This window comes from Gorilla gorilla, chromosome 11, assembly GCF_029281585.2.
Source record: "Gorilla gorilla gorilla isolate KB3781 chromosome 11, NHGRI_mGorGor1-v2.1_pri, whole genome shotgun sequence".
In the NCBI taxonomy this organism is placed as follows: domain Eukaryota; kingdom Metazoa; phylum Chordata; class Mammalia; order Primates; family Hominidae; genus Gorilla; species Gorilla gorilla.
In genome coordinates, this window is record NC_073235.2 from 109,419,541 (window position 1) to 109,439,646 (window position 20,106).

Sequence of the window (20,106 nt, forward strand, 5' to 3'; positions counted from 1 at the left end):
ATAAGAAAGGCCCATTTTCTCTTCATTTTTGTATTTTCAATAGTAGAGAGGCAAGGGAGAGAGAAGGAGGGCCACTGGGCTGAGAATCAGGAGACCTGGGTTCCAGCCACTGCCTCTGTCATTTAAATTCTCTAGGATGCCTGTTATTCCAGCACTTCGAAAGGTGGGCAGATTGCTTGAGCCCAAGAGTTCGAGACCAGCCTGGACAACATCGTGAAACCCTGTCTCTACAAAAAAAATACAAAAATTAGCTGGACTTGGTGGCATACATCTGTAATCCCAGCTACTCAGGTGGCTGAGGTGGGAGGATTGCTCGAGGCTGGGAGGTTGAAGCTGTGGCGAGCCATGATCGCACCACTGCACTCCAGCCTGGGCAAGAGAGGGAGACCCTGTCTCAAAAAAAAAAAAAAAAAAAAAAAGAAACGAAAAGAAAAGAAAAAGGAAAAGAAATTCTCTAGGTCTTGGTTTCCTCAGTGATATAACAGTCAAGTTGGGATAGACCTTCTCTAAGATGTGGTGCTCTCCCTTCTTCGCAAATGCTTAGCATAAGCCCAGATTTCCAATTCCAACATCTGGTCAAAGGCCTTCCCCCTTGCCCCAAACCATGACTTAAGCTTGTAGAAGGGTATGCTGTCATCCTAGGACTAAGAATGTGCAGTGTCTCATAAATCAAATTCAACATTAAATTGCACTGCAAACAAAAGGTTTCACACAGTTACAGTGTTGCTGTATGGAATTTAATGAGCTCCATATGCCTGACCTCTGGATAGAAATGATTTGGGAAACTGTAGCTGTGAAAGAGTCTAAGGGCATCAGCATCTGGTGGTGTGAGTTACACAGAGTGAAGAGAATTGACCACATTTTTGTATTATTGCCAAGCTTGGAAAGGTAGAAATACTCTGCAATCTGTATGCTCACCTTCTGAGAGAATGCTGACAGTTTTCCAGAATTTTTCTCACTCATCAGGAAGTTGTGGAGTCCAGTGGATTCTGACTTCCTTCCTGCAGTGCTCTCAGACACTCGTGCCTGTGAGGCCACTGGGCTTTCGCTCTGTCCTGGGGAGAGCAGGCTCTCTTGTTGGACATATCGGTGACTTTTGATTGACAACTTGTACTTCTTTTGGTCGTCTCTGCTACCCATAAAAAGGTTCTGCCTAAAACCCAGATCTGACAATGTTATCAATGTTATTCTTCTCCCTTATTTAAACAATTCAGGACTCCTCTTTTTTTTTGTTTGTTTTTTTTTTTTGTTTTTTTTTTTTTTAGACAGTTTCTTTTGCTCTTGTTGCCCAGGCTGGAGTGCAATGGTGTGATCTCAGCTCACTGCAGCCTCCACCTCCTGGATTCAAGAGATTCTCCTGCCTCAGCCTCCTGAGTAGCTGGGATTACAGGCATGCACCACCATGCCGGACTAATTTTGTATTTTTAGTAGAGACAGGGTTTCTCCATGTTGGTTTTCATGCGCGTCCGTGTGAAGAGACCACCAAACAGGCTTTGTGTGAGCAACATGGCTGTTTATTTCACGTGGGTGCAGGCGGGCTGAGTCCGAAAAGAGAGTCAGCGAAGGGAGATAGGGGTGGGGCTGTTTTATAGGATTTGGGTAGGTAAACGAAAATTACAGTCAAAGGGGGTTTGTTCTCTGGCGGGCAGGAGTGGGGGGTCACAAGGTGCTCAGTGGGGGCGCTTTTTGAGCCAGGATGAGCCAGGAAAAGGACTTTCACAAGGTAATGTCATCAGTTAAGGCAACGACCGGCCATTTACACTTCTTTTGTGGTGGAATGTCATCAGTTAAGGCGGGGCAGGGCATATTCACTTCTTTTGTGATTCTTCAGTTACTTCAGGCCATCTGGGCGTATACGTGCAAGTCACAGGGGATGCGATGGCTTGGCTTGGGCTCAGAGGCCTGACATTCCTGCCTTCTTATATTAATAAGAAAAATAAAACAAAATAGATTTGAAGTGTTGGGGCGGTGAAAATTTTTGGGGGGTGGTATGGAGAGAGAATGGGCGATGTTTCTCAGGGCTGCTTCAAGCGGGATTAGGGGCGGTGTGGGAACCTAGAGTGGGAGAGATTAAGCTGAAGGGAGGTCTTGTGGTAAGGGGTGATATTGTGGGGATGTTAGAAGAAACATTTGTCATATAGAATGATTGGTGATGGCCTGGATACGGTTTTGTATGAATTGAAAAACTAAATGGAATAACAGAAGGAGAAAAACAGGTATAAAAGGTCTAAGAATTGGGACGACTCAGGATATCTGATTGGAGAGTGCCTAAGGAGATTCAGCGTAGTCCTGTCAGCAAAGATTATTTATTTACTTCAAGAGTTAAGAGTGGCAGTTTGGGGACAGCACCAGGAGATATCAGCTGTGATGGCTTGGAAAAACAGTGTAAACCGGCAGTGTAAACAAGAGCAGGGCATGTATGAGTAGTTGAGAACGGTGAATAGGACTATGAGTAGACAGAAAATAGTAGGGATGACAATTTTTTGTGGGGGGGGGGCACAGTCTAAGTTGATCTGGTGTCTGGAATGAGACTGGGGCCTAATAAAAAGGAGCATCTATACAGGAGCTTAAATGGGCTGTACCCTGTAGCATTCCGAGGACAGGCCTGAATTCTGAGAAGGGAAAGTGGTAAAAGTATTGTCCAGTCCTTTTTAAGTTGGTGGCTGAGCTTGGTGAGGTGTGTTTTTAAAAGACCTTTAGTCCATTCTACTTTTCTTGAAGACGGAGGACCGTAAGGGATATAAAGGTTTCACTGAATACTAAGAACCTGAAAAACTGCTTGGCTGATTTGACTAATAAAGGCTCGTCTGTTATCAGACTGTATTGAGGTGGGAAGGCTAAACTGAGGAATTATGTCTGACAGAAGGGAAGAAATGACTGCGGTGGCCTTCTCAGACCCTGTAGGAAAGGCCTTTACTTATTCAGTGAAAGTGTCTATTTAGACTAAGAGGTATTTTAGTTTCCTGACTCAGGGCATGTTGAGTAAAGCTAATTTGCCAGTCCTGGGTGGGGCAAATCCTCAAGCTTGATGTGTAGGGAAGGGAGGGGGCCTGAATAATCCCTGAGGAGTAGTAGAATAGCAGATGGAACACTGAGAAGTTATTTGCTTGAGGATAGATTTCCATGATGGAAAGGAAATGAGAGGTTCTAAGAGGCGGGCTAGTGGCTTGTACTATAGCATAACCTGCCTTTGCTGGTGTGTGGCGATTAGGCCTGGTGGAACCGCCATCAATAAATCAAGCATGATCAGGGTGAGGAACAGGAAAGAAGGAAATTTGGGAAAATGGGGTGAATGTCAGATGGATCAGAGAGATACAGTCATGGGGTCAGGTGTGGTATCAGGAATAATGTGGGAGGCCGGATTGAAGTCTGGGCCAGGAACAACGGTAATTGTGGGAGACTCAACGAAGAGTGAGTATAGCTGAAGGAGCCGGGAAGCAGAAAGTATATGCATCAGGTATGAGGAAGAAAATAGATTTTGGGAGTTATGAGAACTGTAGAGAGTGAGTTGAGCATAGTTTGTGATTTTAAGGGCCTCTAAAAGTATTAAAGCAGTGGCAGCCGCTGCACGCAGACATGAGGGCTAGGCTAAAACGGTAAGGTCAAGTTTTTTGGACAGAAAGGCTACAGGGTGTGGTCCTGGCTTTTGTGTAAGAATTCTGACTGTGCTAACCATGCCTAGGAAGGAAAGGAGTTGTTTTGTAGAAGGTGCTGGGGTTTGAGAGATCAGTCGGACACGATTGGCAGGGAGAGCACGTGTGTTTTTATGAGAATTATGCCGAGATAGGTAACAGATGAGGAAGAAATTTGGGCTTGATTGAAGTAATGGGGGCTGTCTGTGAAGCTTTGCGGCAGTACAGCCTAGGTAATTTGCTGAGCTTGATGGGTGTCAGGGTCAGTCCAAGTGAAAGCGAAGAGAGGCTGGGATTAAGGGTGCAAAGGAATAGTAAAGAAAGCATGTTTGAGATCTAGAACAGAATAATGGGTTGTAGAGGCAGGTATTGAGGATAGGAGAGTATATGGGTTTGGCACCACGGGTTGGATAGGCCAAACAATTTGGTTGATAAGGCGCAGATCCTGAACTAACTTGTAAGGCTTGTCTGGTTTTAGGACAGGTAAAATGGGGAAATTGTAAGGAGAGTTTATAGGCTTTAAAAGGCCATGCTGTAGCAGGCGAGTGATAACAGGCTTTAATCTTTTTAAAGCATGCTGTGGGATGGGATATTGTCATTGAGTGGGGTAAGGGTGATTAGGTTTTAATGAGATGGTAAGTGGTGCATGATCGGTCGCCAAGGAGGGAGTAGAGGTATCTTATACTTGTGGGTTAAGGTGGGGGGATACAAGAGGAGGACACAAAGGAGACTTTGGACTGGGAAGAAGGGCGGCAATGAGATTTAGCGGTAGTCCAGGAATAGTCAGGGAAGCAGATAATTTAGTTAAAGTGTCTCAGCCTAATAAGGGAACTGGGCAGGTGGGGATAACTAAAAAGGAGTGCTTAAAAGAGTATTGTCTAAGTTGGCACCAGAGTTGGGGAGTTTTAAGAGGTTTAGAAGCCTGGCCATCAATACCCACAACAGTTATTGAGGCAAGGGAAACATGCCCTTGAAAAGAAGGTAATGTGGAGTGGGTAGCCTCCGTATTGATTAAGAAAGGAACTGGCTTACTCTCCACTGTGAGAGTTACCGGAAGCTCAGCGTCCGTGATGGTCTAGGGGGCTTCCGAGGTGATCGGGCAGTGTCAGTCTTCAGCCGCTAAGCCGAGAAGATCTGGGAAGGAGTCAGTCAGAGAGCCTTGGGCCAGAGTTCCAGGGGCTCTGGGAGTGGCTGCCAGGTGAGTTGAACAGTCCGATTTTCAGTGGGGTCCTACACAGATGGGACGCGGCTTAGGAGGAATCCCGGGCTGCGGGCATTCCTTGGCCCAGTGGCCAGATTTCCAGCACATTTAGCAAGCTCCTGGGGGAGGAGGTTCTGGAGGAACGCCTGGCTGCTGCGGTTCAGGTGTTTGGAAAGTCTTGTGTGCTGGAGATGTGGCTGGGGTTTGTCTCAGAGTGGAGTCAAGGAATTGCAACTTTTTTCTGTTATTGTACACCTTGAAGGTGAGGTTAATTAAGTCCTGTTGTGGGGTTTGAGGGCCAGATTCCAATTTTTGGAGTTTTATTTAATGTCGGGAGCAGATTGGGTAATGAAATGTATATTGAGAATAAGATGGCCTTTTGACCTTTTAGGGGCTAGGGCTGTAAAGTGTCTCAGGGTTGCTGCCAAACGAGCCATGAACTGGGCTGGATTTTTATATTTGTTGAAAAAGACCCTAAACGCTATCTGATTTGGGATAAAGAAAAAGGAGCATTAACCTTGACTATGTCTTTAGCTCCAGCCACCTTTTTAAGAGTAAATTGCTGGGCAGGTGGGGGAGGGCTAGTCACAGAATGAAACTGTAAGCCGGAGCAGGTGTGAGGAGGGGAGGCGATAAAAAGATTACAGGGTGGAGGAGCGGAGGCTGAGGAAGAATTGGGACCTAGCTTGGGCTGGCGAGGAGGGGAGAGGTCAGATGGGTTTGTAGAAAAGGAAGATTAGAAAGACTCAGCGACGCTTGGGGTTGGGACTGAGGGGACAGGCGGGAGGGAAAGAAGGAAGATTTGGGACAAGTTGCACTGGGCACAGAGACTAGGAAGGGACTGATGTGTAAAAGAATGCCTGGACATCAGGCACCTCAGACCATTTGCCTATTTTACAACAAGAATTATTTAGATTGTGCAGGATGGAAAAATTCAAAGTGCCATTTTCTGGCTATTTGGAACTACTGTCGAGTTTGTACTGGGGTCAAGCGGCATTGCAGAAGAAAATAAGGCATTTAGGTTTTAGGTCAGGTGTGAGTTGAAGAGGTTTTAAGTTTTTGAGAACACAGGCCAAAGGAGTAGAAGGAGGAATGGAGGGTGGAAGGTTGCCCATAGTGAAGGAAGCAAGCCTAGAGAAAAGAGAGAGTAGAGAAACGGAGGGAAGGGGTTCAGGGGTTCTTACCTTCCAGAAAAGTGGGAAAAGGGGTTGGGGCACGGAAATAAGGGATTGGGGCACAGAGATAAGAGGTTGGGGTGTGGAAATAAGGGATTGGGGCACAGAGATAAGAGGTTGGGGCATGGAAATAAGGGATTGGGGCGCAGAGATAAGAGGTTGGGGCATGGAAATAAGGGATTGGGGGTTCTTGCCCCGTAGAAAAGCGGGACTTGCCGCTAAGGGTGAAGGAGAAGGGGTTGAGGGGTACTTGTCCCTCTCCCAGAAAAGCAGAGAAGGGGTAGAGACAAGGAGAGAAGGGGTTGAGGTACTTGCCCCTTCCCCAGAAAAGCGGGACTTGCCGCTAAGGGTGAAGGACCAAGGCAGGCATCCCTGCGTGGTCTGACACCCTTGAAACGTGGGTGTATAATCAGAGAGGCGCCCCTGCAGTGATTAAACACCAAGGGAAGGCTGGCTTCCCAGTCCGTGACCAGCGCAGGAGTTTTGGGTACACGGATAAAACGTGTCTCCTTTGTCTCTCCCAGAAAATGAAAGGAATTGAAATTAAGAGAAGGGAGAGATTGAAGAGTGGAAAGGAGAAAGTGGTTGAGGGACAGTGAGAGAGCTTGGAGAAGAGGGTAAGAAGATGCCGTTTACCTGATTTAAAATTGGTGAGATGTTCCTTGGGCTGGTGGGTCTGAGGACCTGAGATTGTAGGTGGATCTTTCTCATGGAGCAAAGAACAGGAGGACAAGGGATTGATCTCCCAAGGGAGGTCCCCCGATCTGAGTCACGGCACCAAATTTCATGCGCATCTGTGTGAAGAGACCACCAAACAGGCTTTGTGTGAGCAACATGGTTGTTTATTTCACCTGGGTGCAGGCTGGCTGAGTCCGAAGAGAGAGTCAGTGAAGGGAGATAGGGGTGGGGCTGTTTTATAAGATTTGGGTAGGTAAACGAAAATTACAGTCAAAGGGGGTTTGTTCTCTGGCAGGCAGGAGTGGGGGTCGCAAGGTGCTCAGTGGGGGTGCTTTTTGAGCCAGGATGAGCGAGGAAAAGGACTTTCACAAGGTAATGTCATCAGTTAAGGCAAGGACCAGCCATTTACACTTCTTTTGTGGTGGAATGTCATCAGTTAAGGCGGGGCAGGGCATATTTACTTCTTTTGTGATTCTTCAGTTACTTTAGGCCATCTGGGCGTATACATGCAAGTCACAGGGGATGCGATGGCTTGGCTTGGGCTCGGGCTCAGAGGCCTGACATTGGTCAGGCTGGTCTTGAACTCCTGACCTCAGGTGATCCACCCACCTCAGCCTCCCAAAGTGCTGGGATTACAGGCATGAGACTCCTCACTTTTTATGTACATACTGTCCAGTTGGGCCTGACCCACTGTTTAGATTCCTTGGTCATTATTCTCCGTCTTTGGCATTCTGTGCTCCAGCTACTCAGAGGTCTTCCCCAGCATTCAGATTTCATCTTTCGGAGCCTTTTCACATGCTTTGTACTCTGAGGAATCCCTGCCACCTCTTCACCTGGAAAAATTCTCCTATATGAGTGTAGATTGAACAACACTTTCCTGAGTTCTCTCTCCTCACCTGTTCCTGCCCCATTTGTGGTTAGTCTTTGCTATTTCTGTGTTCCCATGACCCTTAGATGCAGTGAGGGATAGAGAGAAGGGCTGTATCTTCCCCCAGTAAACTGGGGAACTCTTCAGGAGTAAATATGTGTCTGATTCTTCCCTTTCTTTACTGAAGCAGCATATATTTGGCTGTCAGTAAATGCTGAGTGAACAAATGACGGAGTGTATGAATAAACAAAGTCCTCAGAAGCCAAGCAGAGTTTTCCTCTTTTAATGTTTCTTCACCATATTTCTCTGATTATGTTGCATATCATAATTTATGTCCATCAAAGGTTTAGGCCATGCTTACATCCTTTTTGAAGGCTATCGTTCAAGGGCAGGAAAACAACTAATGTTCCTTTGACCTCAGGAAGTTGCTGTGAAACAGGACAGAAAATGTACCCCCTAACCAAAAATAAAAGTTAAAAAAAAAAAAAAAAACAAGCCAGTAGACTTGCTTGTCTCCACAGAATGCTCCCTGAACTCGTTAAGAATCTGGATGGACACTTGTCTGAGAGATGTGCTTTGGGTGCAGTCATTTTCTGTGTTAATGTTTTGCAAACAAATAGGTCTCCCAAATGGGAAACTGACCAGAGGCAATAATGTGGATCTTCATATAACAAAATTTAATTTTGACATTTTTGTACTTACCTTTATTTCTAACCCTGAGATACCCAGTCCATGAATTAGCACCTTTCCTCTTGATCCTGGATTCTGAAAATAAAGAATCTTCGTATTTTGGAGATTCTTAGTATTGAATATCTAAAATAAAAATTGAGAAGAATTAATAGCAGTATTTTCAAAGGACATGGTAATATTCAAACATACCATCTCATGTGATTCTTATAACAGGCTTATGAAATGAACTGGGCAAAAATTTAGGTTCTTGTTTTATAGATGAGGAAGCTAAAGCTCACAAATGACTTGCTCAAAGTCAGAGAGCTAGGAAATTGGCGATGATAAGACGTGAACCATTCATGATGATATAAGTAATCTCATCTCAATTACACGTATTTAGACGTGCGTATGTAGTATAGCACAATAGTTTTGGCTACCTTTGCCAGTCTCTGAACTACCCAAGCAAACAATTTGTCCTGGAGCTAACTCCCTAGTTACTCAAGTTGTCTCTTTGGGTCATTTTCATGCTCATGAGCATGTAGAAGAGAAAATGGGACTGAGAAAGGAAAACAATGAAGATTGACCATTTGTTTGATTAAAGTTTTGATGCAAAATGACAAGTGATATTACTTAGAAGGAGAAACAGATTGTGAAATTACAAGGATGGTTCAGTTTTTTGTTTTGTTTTTTTTTTGTGTGTGTTTTTTTTTGTTTGTTTGTTTGTTTTGTTTTTTAACTAGGACTGTCCCCTTTCTCCATTCTCAGAGAGATTCTAGGGCAGACGATGGTAAAGAATATAGCGATTTCATTTATTTGACTACCTGGATTCTCTTTAGAAAAAGTGATCCAACATGTTAAGAACTCAGTTATTAATAAAAGCAATGGACAATTTAAAAGACAGTAAATTGGGTGTTTCCTGGTAATTCTGCTCTTGTTAGAATAATGAAATTTGAAGGTTTAAAACATAGCTTGTTTTGAAGTGATGCATGAGTTCCCAAAAACCTTGTTTAACATATTGCTGGAATAATGCATATGAGATGGTTAAAAATGGAAGTAGAAAAAAAATCCCCAACACCCTTAGAGGAATTTGCAATTCATAAAGTTACTGCCAATTTTGCATTATAGTTGCTATGGTAACCATGCTAGGCTTCTGCTCAAATGTTTCTCAGAAGGGGAAGGAATAGTATATAATAAGCTCTTCAAGTGTAATTTTTTTATTGTAGTTGAATTAGTGTGTAATTCTTATGTGAGCATTTTAGTAATCCATAAACATGCACTCTAGTTATGATTCTGATTTTTTACCTCAGTATGTTTAAGCAATGTGTGAAAAGTTGCTGGCTACTATCAATGCTTGGCAATTAATTTTAAAAATAATAACAAAAAGCATTAGCAACAGTAATTAATTATAAAAGCAAAAACAAAAATGCATTTCCAACCTGACTCTAGTAAATTTCCCAGACCAAAGCATTGGCTTGCTTATTGATTCAAAGTGCTTTCAGCCAAGCTTTTAGCTTACATTCACGAGTCACCCCTTGGCCCCTCTATGTTTTTCCTCAGAAGAATCCTATATATTGAGTAAGTGAAGTATCAAACAGAGCCAGTTGGACTAATTAGTCTAAAATAAAACTTTCATTTGGCCATTTAGATAGGGAGCTATTTTTAAATGGTAATTGGATTTTTCTTTTTTTCCTTCAGCTTCTAGGGAGTAAGTCTAACAGCTGAGGTGGAGCAGTATCTGGACATGGAGCAAAGGTTGTTCAGGGTTTGACGCCTCATGAGTTAGTTTTGAATGCAGAAGAAGAGAAATGGGCTTTGGAGTCCAACAAGCCTGGACTTACACTCTAGCTTTGCATTTTACTAACTGAGGTCTTGGGCAAGTCATTTACCATCTGGGGCTTCAGTGTCTTCATTTGTATAAACCGGATGCTTATGCCTTTCTTGTAGTGTTTGTAAGAATTAGAACTAATTGGACATGAACCGCGTAGCTCAAAATTTGGCACAGTGTATTAGTTTCCTATTGTTGTTGTAACAAATTTAGTGGCTTACAACAACACATAGTAATTGTCTCGTAGCGCTGGAGGTCAGAAGTCAAAAATGGGTCTAACTGGGCTAAAATTAAGGTGTGGGCAGGGCTGTCTTCCTTTCTGGCATCTCTAAGATAATCAGGTTTTTTGCCTTTTTTAGCTGCTAGAGGCTGCCTGCATTCCTTGGCTTATGGCCCCTTCCACTATCTTCAAGGTTGGCAGCGGCCAGTGGAGTGAGTGTCTTTCATATCCCTTCACTCTGCTACTGACTTTCTGCCTCCCTCTTCCACTTTTAAGGATCCTTGTGGGTTACATTGTGCCCACTCTGATAATTGAAGATAATCTCCCTATTTTAAAGTCAGTTTAGCAGCCTTCATTCCACCTGTAATCGTATGGGTCTTTTGCCTCTCCATATAAACTTTAAAATTTAGTTTGTTACTAGCTACAAAATAACTTGATGGGATTTTTATTAGGATTATGCTGAATCTATAGATCAATTTGGAAAGGATTGACATCTTGTTAATATTGAGTCTTCCTATCCATTAATACAGAATATCTGTCCATTTATTTAGTTCTTCTTTGATATCTTTATCAAAGCTTTATAGTTTTCCTCATATAGATCTTATACACTTTTTTTTGGATTTATGCCTAAGTATTTGATTTTGGGGGTTCTAATGTAAATGATAAAATGTTTTTAATGTCAAATTCCATTATTCATTGCTGGTGTATAAGAAAGTGACTGGCTTTTATTAACCTTGTGTCCTGCAACCTTGCTATAATAGTTTATTAGTACCAGGATTTTTTATGTTGATTCTTGCAGGTTTTCTACATAGACAATCATGTCATCTGCCAATGAAAATGGTTTTATTTCTTCCTTCCCAATCGGCATATTTCCTTTTCTTGTCTTAGTGCATTACTTAGGACAAATGTACAAAGTTGAAAAGCAGTGGTGAGAGGGCACATCTTTGCCTTGTGCCTTATCTTAGCAGGAAGGCTTCCAGTTGATTAGCAACCAAATTCCATCTGCGACCTCAGTTCCTCTTGCCATGTAATATAACATATTTATAGTTCCTGAGAATTAGGATATCTTTAGGGTGAAGGAGGATGTCATTATTCTGCCTACCATACACAGTAAGCACAAATAATTGGTAACTATGGAATTTTCTATCATTATCATTACTATTATTATGTATAGGATTAGTAAAACTAGTCCTTACTCTACCAAAAAGGGTGCTCGACACAGGATTTGAGACAACAGAAAAAGCTCTCAAAATCCACAGCCACCTTAATCAAGTGTTGGCCTGCCTGGAGTTTTTTGCTGCATCTCTGTTGTCTGACAATCAAACTCTAACAGATTTGGGTGGCTCCCTAGTTGGACCCCATACCTGGAGAGCCACCACTGGGATGAAGTTTCACTTCAAGTGTCTTGTCTTAATGTGTTTTTAATTATGAGAGGCTTTATTTCATTCGTGTTAACTTTTAAAAATTATTTTCTCGGCTGGGCACGGTGGCTCACGCCTGTAATCCCAGCACTTTGGGAGGCCGAGGCGGGCCGATCACGAGGTCAGGAGATTGAGACCATCATGGCTAACACGGTGAAACCCCGTCTCTACTAAAAATACAAAAACAAAATTAGCCGGGCGTGGTGGTGGGCGCCTGTAGTCCCAGCTACTCGGGAGGCTGAGGCAGGAGAATGGCATGAACCCAGGAGGCAGAGCTTGTAGTGAGCTGAGATTGCGCCACTGCACTCCAAAAAAAAAAAAAAAAAATTATTTTCTCAAAATGCACTAATTCCTAAAGCCCGGGAATTCCCCTTCAGGAGGAAAGCCTTAAAGGACTCGAATGAATAAACCTAGAGATGGCAGTGGGAGCTCCTGATAATGTGCATCCAGGAATGGTATCTTGACACTGGAGAGTAATGCCAGTGCCTGTCAGACCCCATAAGAAAGTAAGACGACCAGAGACATGCCTGCTCTTCTTTCCACAGCAAACAGAATGAGAGAGAATAATCCGCACATGACTGTCGGTTAGTAAGAAGGAAAACATTCTGGCCAATGTTCCACATCCGAACACGGTGACCAGAGGAGATCATGGAGCTACATCTCTGGAGGTCTCGTCTGCTTGGGATGGTTTAGGTGTGGTTCTAGATAATGTTAGGCAGATGGCTGAGGGCCACCCAATTCCTTCCTTCCCTTATGAGTCAGTGAATTTCCTATCTCTATCTTTAAATTCTCCTTGGACTCAGTAGAACTGTCTCCTAGGTCGGGTGTACATTATTGCTTCCACAGTTCTCTCCAGGGCAATCGAGCAACTGAAAACATCTGTTTTTCACTGTCTAAAATGGATTTATCCCGTATGAGTTACAGGTTCTCTGACTTCACTCAGTATATTCTAGTTTGGGGGAACAGTGTCTTAATGTCACCACCACACTCTCTAATTAGTCCATAAGAAGGCTTTATTTCTACTTGTCCTCTTCTTTCTCATCTATGTGTTTATTCAAATTGCTTTTTCCCCCATAAATCTTTTAAAATCTCTGTTCTTATAATTTGCTATGCCTTCAATTATTATCATTTTTCTTGGCTAGTTATTTCTCCCTCCTTTGATTTAGTCAATATATTTTATCAAAATAATTTAATGGTGATTCTTTTATAAGAGCAAACAACCACCTCTCTAAGTTCATATATTTTTTTTTTTTTTTGCAATTTGATTTGCTTAAGGAGAATGTGCTTGAATTCCTAGTCTTAAGCGATAGGAAAGAACAGCTAATACAAGCTAAAGAACCCAGGTGATTGTCTCTTTTCTCAAGAAATCTACTCATAATGAGTAAATATAAGAAATCCTATTTGCATTATCCCTACAGTTTTCATCCTTAGGTCCTTTACATTTCTATGCTGCTAATGTATATATTTCCTACTGCTAGGAGAAGGGAGGAATGTGAAAGAAGGAATTTATGTTTTTGTTGACTTCCCTTTTACCCAAATTGACCCTTTTTGGAAATATAAGCTATCGTTTCTGTTGCATAAAAGGAGTAAATGTTGCTATTTACTGTTAGTAAAATAAATGGAAAAGAGCAAGGATATATCAACTGTGAAGTTGTTCCTTTTACTTGAGAACAGGGATAGAATCTTGGACTCTTGAGTGTGTAAATTCAATAAATGCAATAGCAGTTAAATAAATAAGTTGATATTTAAGTATGTAAAATGATTGTTTTAAATTCTATCCAATAATTTCAGAGGCTTTGCTTTGAATAGCATCTCTCTCTCCTTTTTTTTTCCAGGTTTTTGTGCAATTCAGGTTTTTTTTCCAGTCTTTTTGAAATACAACTTGAATTTACTGAAGTTTTATTTCCTAGTCTTAATACACTTGAGCATCTCCAAATCTTAAGTCAGTTTCCAGATGTAAGCTGGCAGATACCAGAGGAATAGACTTGAGTCAGTCATCATTATGGCTGAACTGCTAAGACAGTGAGGGTTTCAGTGAGGTGAAGTTGCTAGCTCTGGTGTTAGACTGACCCAGCTTCTCTCCCTGGCTCTGCCATTTACAAGCTATGTGGACAAACCTCTTAACCAGGGTGAGCATAATAATCACCCAAACTAGGATACTTTTGAGAGTGAATAGTGGTGTCATTAATAATTATGCCAGGATAGCATGTATAAATCAGGACTCTCTTGGCCAAACCAGAATGCATGGTCACCCAACTCTTAGTAGAATAAGCTCTTTCCTCTGTAAAATGTGTAGGAAAAAATGTAAACATTTGAAAAATACCATCTTATACGGTGGTTTGTGGGTTAAATGAGATAATAAATAAAGAGTCCTTAGTATACAACCTGGCATATACTAAGTCAATAAATGTTAGTTATTATTGTGAATACATATCTGACTTTTCATGTCCTTCAGAGCAATCTAAAATGTGAAATAGTATTGATAATTGATAGCTACCATTTGCTTATCATATATAACTCACAAAGCTCTTGGTTTTATTTCTTGAAACATGTGTTCCATTTTTCCCTGTTTCCCTTAAGTACAATTAGTCAAGTCTTGCCATCCCAGCCCTTCCACCTGAATAAACTAATTTTTTATTAAATCTATTATACCAGAATGCTACTTACTGCCCTTGGGTTTAGAGAAAGGGAGTATAGAGGAGGCTATCACAGTTCTGAATTTAAGTTTATAATTTTCTATTGCAGTCTAATCACCAATAGAGAATTTTCTTCTCCAGTTTTACTTCCTGTGCAGATATCTGCCTGAAAGCTTCAGAAAATGTTGCATGGCCTTTTCAGAGGTTACCTATGATTCTGGAGGCTGTTAGTGTTGCTGCTCTTGCAATAAGAGCTTGTCGTTGAGAACAAAAATACTTCTCTGATGCCATTTTTGTTTAGTAAAGAAAACAAGAATTGGAGATATTAGAATGTCCTTAATACCACTGTGATGAAAAACTCAGCTTAATTGTGCAGGAAGGTTTGTGATAGGTAAAGAAGGTGGACACCTTGGAAAAACCTCATATTCCTCTTAGAAGGATTCTTGAAAACCCAACCCATACTGCTTGATGGGCCCAGTAATTTCGTGCTTGTTTCTGTTTTTGTAAGATCTTGTGGATATCTATGGACAAATGTTTTCCTGCTAGCATCATCAAGATACTAGTTGAGTTATTGATGACTTGTCTCTGTGAAGAGCTCTGTAAACTAGCTTCATTCATTCATCCAGACATCTATACATCCATTAATCTGTGTATCTGTTCAACAAATATTTATTAAGCCTGCTAGTATGGACTAGGAGCAAAAGATTTTAAGCAAGTAATTTCAATCTTTGCCCTTATGATAGATTTGCAAAAATGTCTCCAATCATTTGCCTCTCCATCTTTGCTTCATAACTTTATAGTGCTCTTCCATTTCTGACTCTGGTCTCAACCATAAGACTTGCTTTAGCCAATGACTTGTCGAAAAGCAAGTCATTGGTCAAGCAAACGCTTTAAAGTATTTGCAAAATCAGGCTCGTTATCACTCTTACCTTCTTCATCAACATAAGACTATCTGTGCTAGTCTGTTGGGTGATTAGAGACACTTGGAAAAGAGATGAATTAGCACAGTCATTCCAGCCAAGAGTATCCTATATTGGCTGATAATCAGCTGACCTCTATACATCAATACATCTTCCTAAACATGTGATATTATCCAACCGAGGCCAGAAGATCCATCCATTCAACCCAGCCAAGATCAGCAGAGCTGCCTAATCAACCATCCCAGAGGCATGGGTAAGGACTGCTTATCATTGTATGCCTTTGAAGTGTTGTGGTTGGTTGATAGTCAGCATTATTGTGGGAACAGTTAATGATACAGCTTCAGACTCTTGTTCTCATCTTTTTCTCCTTGACAGTTACACTCCCATTTTTCCTAAGACATGTTGTGTATCTGCCAACTTGATGCTCTCACACATCCCACAATGATTTCTTTGGAAGAATGCAATGGCTGTTTTGAGGTATTTATCTCTGGCGAGTTCATGTTTCTGAAAGACTTGGATCAAAACTGCAAAAACCTTGAGTGTCTGTGAAATGGAAGAGACGATTCATTCACTTGTTTATCATTTATTGGGTGTTTGGGTACTGGCTCTGTATCAGAAACAATGCTGAGCCTTAGGGATGGCGGGGGCAAATGTAAATAAGTTTGTTTATGCAGATCTTGCATTCTACTGGAGGATGCTTCAAATAGGGAAACAAACCAAAAAAGCACAATATGAAAAGAACAAATACAGAGAAATCAGCACAGTTTTGCTTATTTTCCAGCCTAGAGAGAGATAACTTTTGATGGAAACATTTGAATTAAAGAAATGCTAAAATATTGTTAAATCATTATTCATTCAATAAGTACATGTTGAACACCTAGTATGGACAAAACAATGGACTAAATACTTGAAGGTTATACAAAAATAAGTTCTTAACAGGTTTATAGTCTAGAAAGGGTGACCAACATACAAAATTAATATAAAGCAGAAGGAATGAAGTGCTAAAACAGAGGTTTAAAGTATAATGTAAGCTGAGAGCAAAGAATGACTAATTCTCATTTGGAAAATCATGGAATGCTGTAAGAACACAATGGAATTTAAGCTGGATTTTGAAAAGATTTGGAAAGAGAAAACTGAGAGGTGCTGCAGAGGAAGAGCACCTAGAAATAATGAGAGCCTTGAGTCCCATGTTCAGTCCTTAGCAGTGCAACTCACTGGTGTGACTCTGGCCAGTTTTAATGTTCTCACCTCAAAAATGAGTGGAGTGATGCTAAATGATCTATATAGACCCTTCCAGCTTTAATACCCTAAGTCACCTAATTCAGTTGCCCATCATATGCTTAAGCACAATAAAGTGGCCAATAATTTCCACTAAGGACAGGCCAGCATGGGCTCAGTTCATGGGTGTCACTCTGGAAATGCTATTCTTGGAGTGACAGAATCATTAGTTCTTGTTAGGAGTCAGGAGAGTGGGCTATGTAGGGAGGTTCTATGACAGAGTAAAGAGAATGTCACACAGACCTGGCTTTGATGCTGATGCTGTCACCAACAATGTTCTTCGACCTAAGTTACTTAACCTCTTCTTGCCTCAGTGTTCTCATCTACAAAGTGGGGATGATAATCCTGCTATATAAGGTGAGGAGCAAATAAGGTGGGACATGCAACGTTACCCATTAATAATAGTTCACTGTGGATAACACATGAGTGAATAAGCGAGGTATTTGTATGAGGATGTCCCTCTCTATACACAAGAGATATGTTCCTGAAAGATCACACGTGATTGAATTGTCTAATACCTCTTTCATATTCGATATGTGTTGTTTTAAAAGTCTTTGCTGTGACTCTTCTTTCTTAACAATTTATTGTTTATTAGATTACATAAAGTTTGAATTTATAAAACAGGGTAATTATTTTCTTAAAGAATGAATTATGAAACTAGACTGACCATGGAATGAACTGGTAGTTTTCTATGCAGTATTCACTTTCCCCTTCTTTCTTAGAAAGATGTTATTTGAGGTGCCAGAGTGCTCAACTAAAAGACTACATTCCACAATATTTCTTGCATGTATGGGTGGCCAATGTGATGTAAACTCAAGGCAGTAAGTAAGGCATCAAGAAGAATCCCCTTACTCTATCCCTTTTTCTCATCTAGAATGAAGGTGAGACATTTGCACCTTTGAGAATGGAAGTCACACGCTAAAGATGATGGAGCTGCAGCCCCCGATGACTTTGTGTGCTGCAGCACCAGCCCTGAACTGCCCATCTTTGGACTTTCCTTTCTGTGAGAGAGCAATAAGCTTCTCTTTTGTCTAAGCCTCTATTAGTTCTGTTCTCTGATACTAGCAGCTTATTGCAGTTTCTAACTGATGCCCCTAGCAATATTAGTGAGATCATCAAGTTCAATGGGCTGGCATTGTGTGTATCAGAATTGAAAATCAGAGTAATAACCATGCCTGAGCACAACCCCCTGGGAATCTTTTGAACAAAATCCCACAAGATTAACTAGATAATATTAGGAATGCTGTTATCGATAAAGTTTATTGAGCATTCACTTAGATGCCTGGGAACAATGCAGGAAGGGGACCTAGTCTAGTCTTGAAAAACCACAGACGTCTTCATTAGGAAGGTGACGTGAATGCTGAAAACTGAAGCAAAGCAGCTAAAGGAAAGGTGGAAGGGAGTGGAGAGGGTGGGGGAAGGGTGTTATGGGCAAAAGAAGCAGTGTTTGTGAAGGCAGAGGCAAAGTGAACTTGTTCTATTTGAGGGAACTGTAAGTGCTTTATAAATAAACAGAACATCGTGTCAGAGGTCAGGACGGGGAGTAGATGGAAGTACTACTTCAGGCCAGAAAACAAGGCAGGGGAGCAGATCATGCAGACTTTTAAAACCACACTTACACATTCCAGTCTTTCCCAAAAGGAATGAGCTTCCATTTTCTTTTATATATATATATATATTTTTTTTTTTTTAATTATACTTTAAGTTCTAGGGTACGTGTGCACAATGTGCAGGTTTGTTACATATGTATACATGTGCCATGTTGGTGTGCTGCACCCATTAACTCATCATTTACATTAGGTGTATCTCCTAATGCTATCCCTCCCCCCTCCCCCCACCCCACAACAGGCCCCGGTGCGTGATGTTCTCCTTCCTGTGTCCATTTTCAAAAGATCACTGGGATGGCAAGGCAGAGAAAAAACGGGGTGAATGGGAGTTTGTTGTTTCAGTGAACCAGCTACAAGATAATGGTGACTACTGTAGCATGCGGTATTGGAAATATAAGAGGTAGACAAATTCAGAAGATAATACAAGTTGGAACCAATACGACTTGATAATTGATTGGCTTAGTGGTGAGGAAGATGCCCAGATTCTTGGCTTAGGCCAGAAGACAGGAGTAGGAGTGGCATTAATACTTGAATATGTATCAGTGCACATTTGAAAATCTCATAGATTGTATATTTGGTGTTTCTTGTAAGTATCCTAAATGTCTGTTTCCTGTTTAAAAATTAGCTTGATAGCAATTGGCTTAGTGAAAATCCAGTTTTATTGGTAAGAAGGGCAAGCCCTCTGGCTGTTCTCTGACTGGTTGGTATCTATTTCCTGCAGTATAATAAAGGGTACCCCTTGCCACAGGAAGCTATTACCAGATCTTATTTATTTCCTGATTAAAAAGGAGTAAATCATAGCTGGACATCTGTGGAAAATGAGTTTTTAGTACAGCTAAGGTAGTTAATGTCTAAATGGGAGTTTCTCCTGTGATGATAAATGTCTACTCTGTTGAAATAGTTTCCATAAAACTCAATTGGTAAGAGGGTAGAGATATTGTGCAACTGTCAATGAGGCATTAAAGGGATGCTTGTTTATTGGGTTTACAATCAACAGCAAATCCTAACTCTTATAAAAGATGAAAATGTTTTGGTGTACCAGTTTAGCAATATAGGAGCTTCTTTTTCAGAAAAAAACTATATTCTAATATGAATTTAGTTTAACATTCAGTGGATAATAGAAAAAATGTGGAAGACGTCACTAGGAAAAATAGCGAACAATTCCCATGTGTGGGAGCACAGTGATAATAGTTCTTAGAACACATGGTAGCATATTGCTGTCAAGTTAGTGTACACAAGGGGTGGGCTTTTAAAAGTCATTGTTCTGTATAAGCTTTGCCTGTAAAATCCCTCACTGCTAGATTGTTGTCTGTATTGATGGACTGATGGAATGTAGCTGCAAGAGGTGAAGTGTACCTTTACCTTCAATTCCTGCTTCTTTTTCTCCCTTAAATACCTTGATGAAAAATACTGAACTGCTTCAGTGACATTGGATGTAATTAGAAACAACAAATCCATTGTGCTCTGTGTATGTCACGCTACTGCCGTCCTTGTCGTAGTTGCTTTCCATAGACTCTGGTTGGGTAGAGAGGGTAAATAGGAAAGCAAGGAAGATGTGACCATTTCCAGAGGGTTGATGATTTTCTCTAGGTTATGAAGATCACTGGGTTCCACTAGGATATGTGGTTATCTTCAGCTGGTTGTGGTAGAAACCAGCAGGGCTTCCTCTTTTGGAGACAGTTATCTAGAACCAGTTTCTATTAGTCAAGATCAGACTAGGCTGCTTTAACAAAGAGACCCAAACATACCATGGCACACATAAGCTAGACATTTACTTTTCTTTCACATAACAGTCCAGAGGTGGGGATAAGCAGAGGTCCAGGGTGGGAAGAGGATTCTGCTCCACTGGCCATCTTGGGTTTTGAGTTTCTTTGAACTTGTTGCTTTCCCTTCCCAGACTATTGTCCTCAGCTGCAGCGTCAAAGTCAAGTCATAAGCGTCACATCCTTTTTCTAATGCAAGAGAAGAGGGAAAGA

The 20,106-nt window shown here is 41.3% G+C and overlaps 1 protein-coding gene across 3 annotated transcripts in view; it reads left to right on the forward strand.

Annotated features, from left to right (window-relative positions):
* Positions 1-1,658: 1,658 nt before the first annotated feature.
* Positions 1,659-20,106, forward strand: part of CPO (carboxypeptidase O) — a 169,787-nt gene continuing 151,339 nt past the window's right edge. For all 3 annotated transcript variants that reach the window (XM_004033114.5, XM_055380418.2, XM_055380420.2), the window contains exon 1: positions 1,659-4,830. The gene's annotated coding sequence lies outside the window, so the exon portion shown is untranslated. The remainder of the gene's footprint in view (positions 4,831-20,106) is intronic.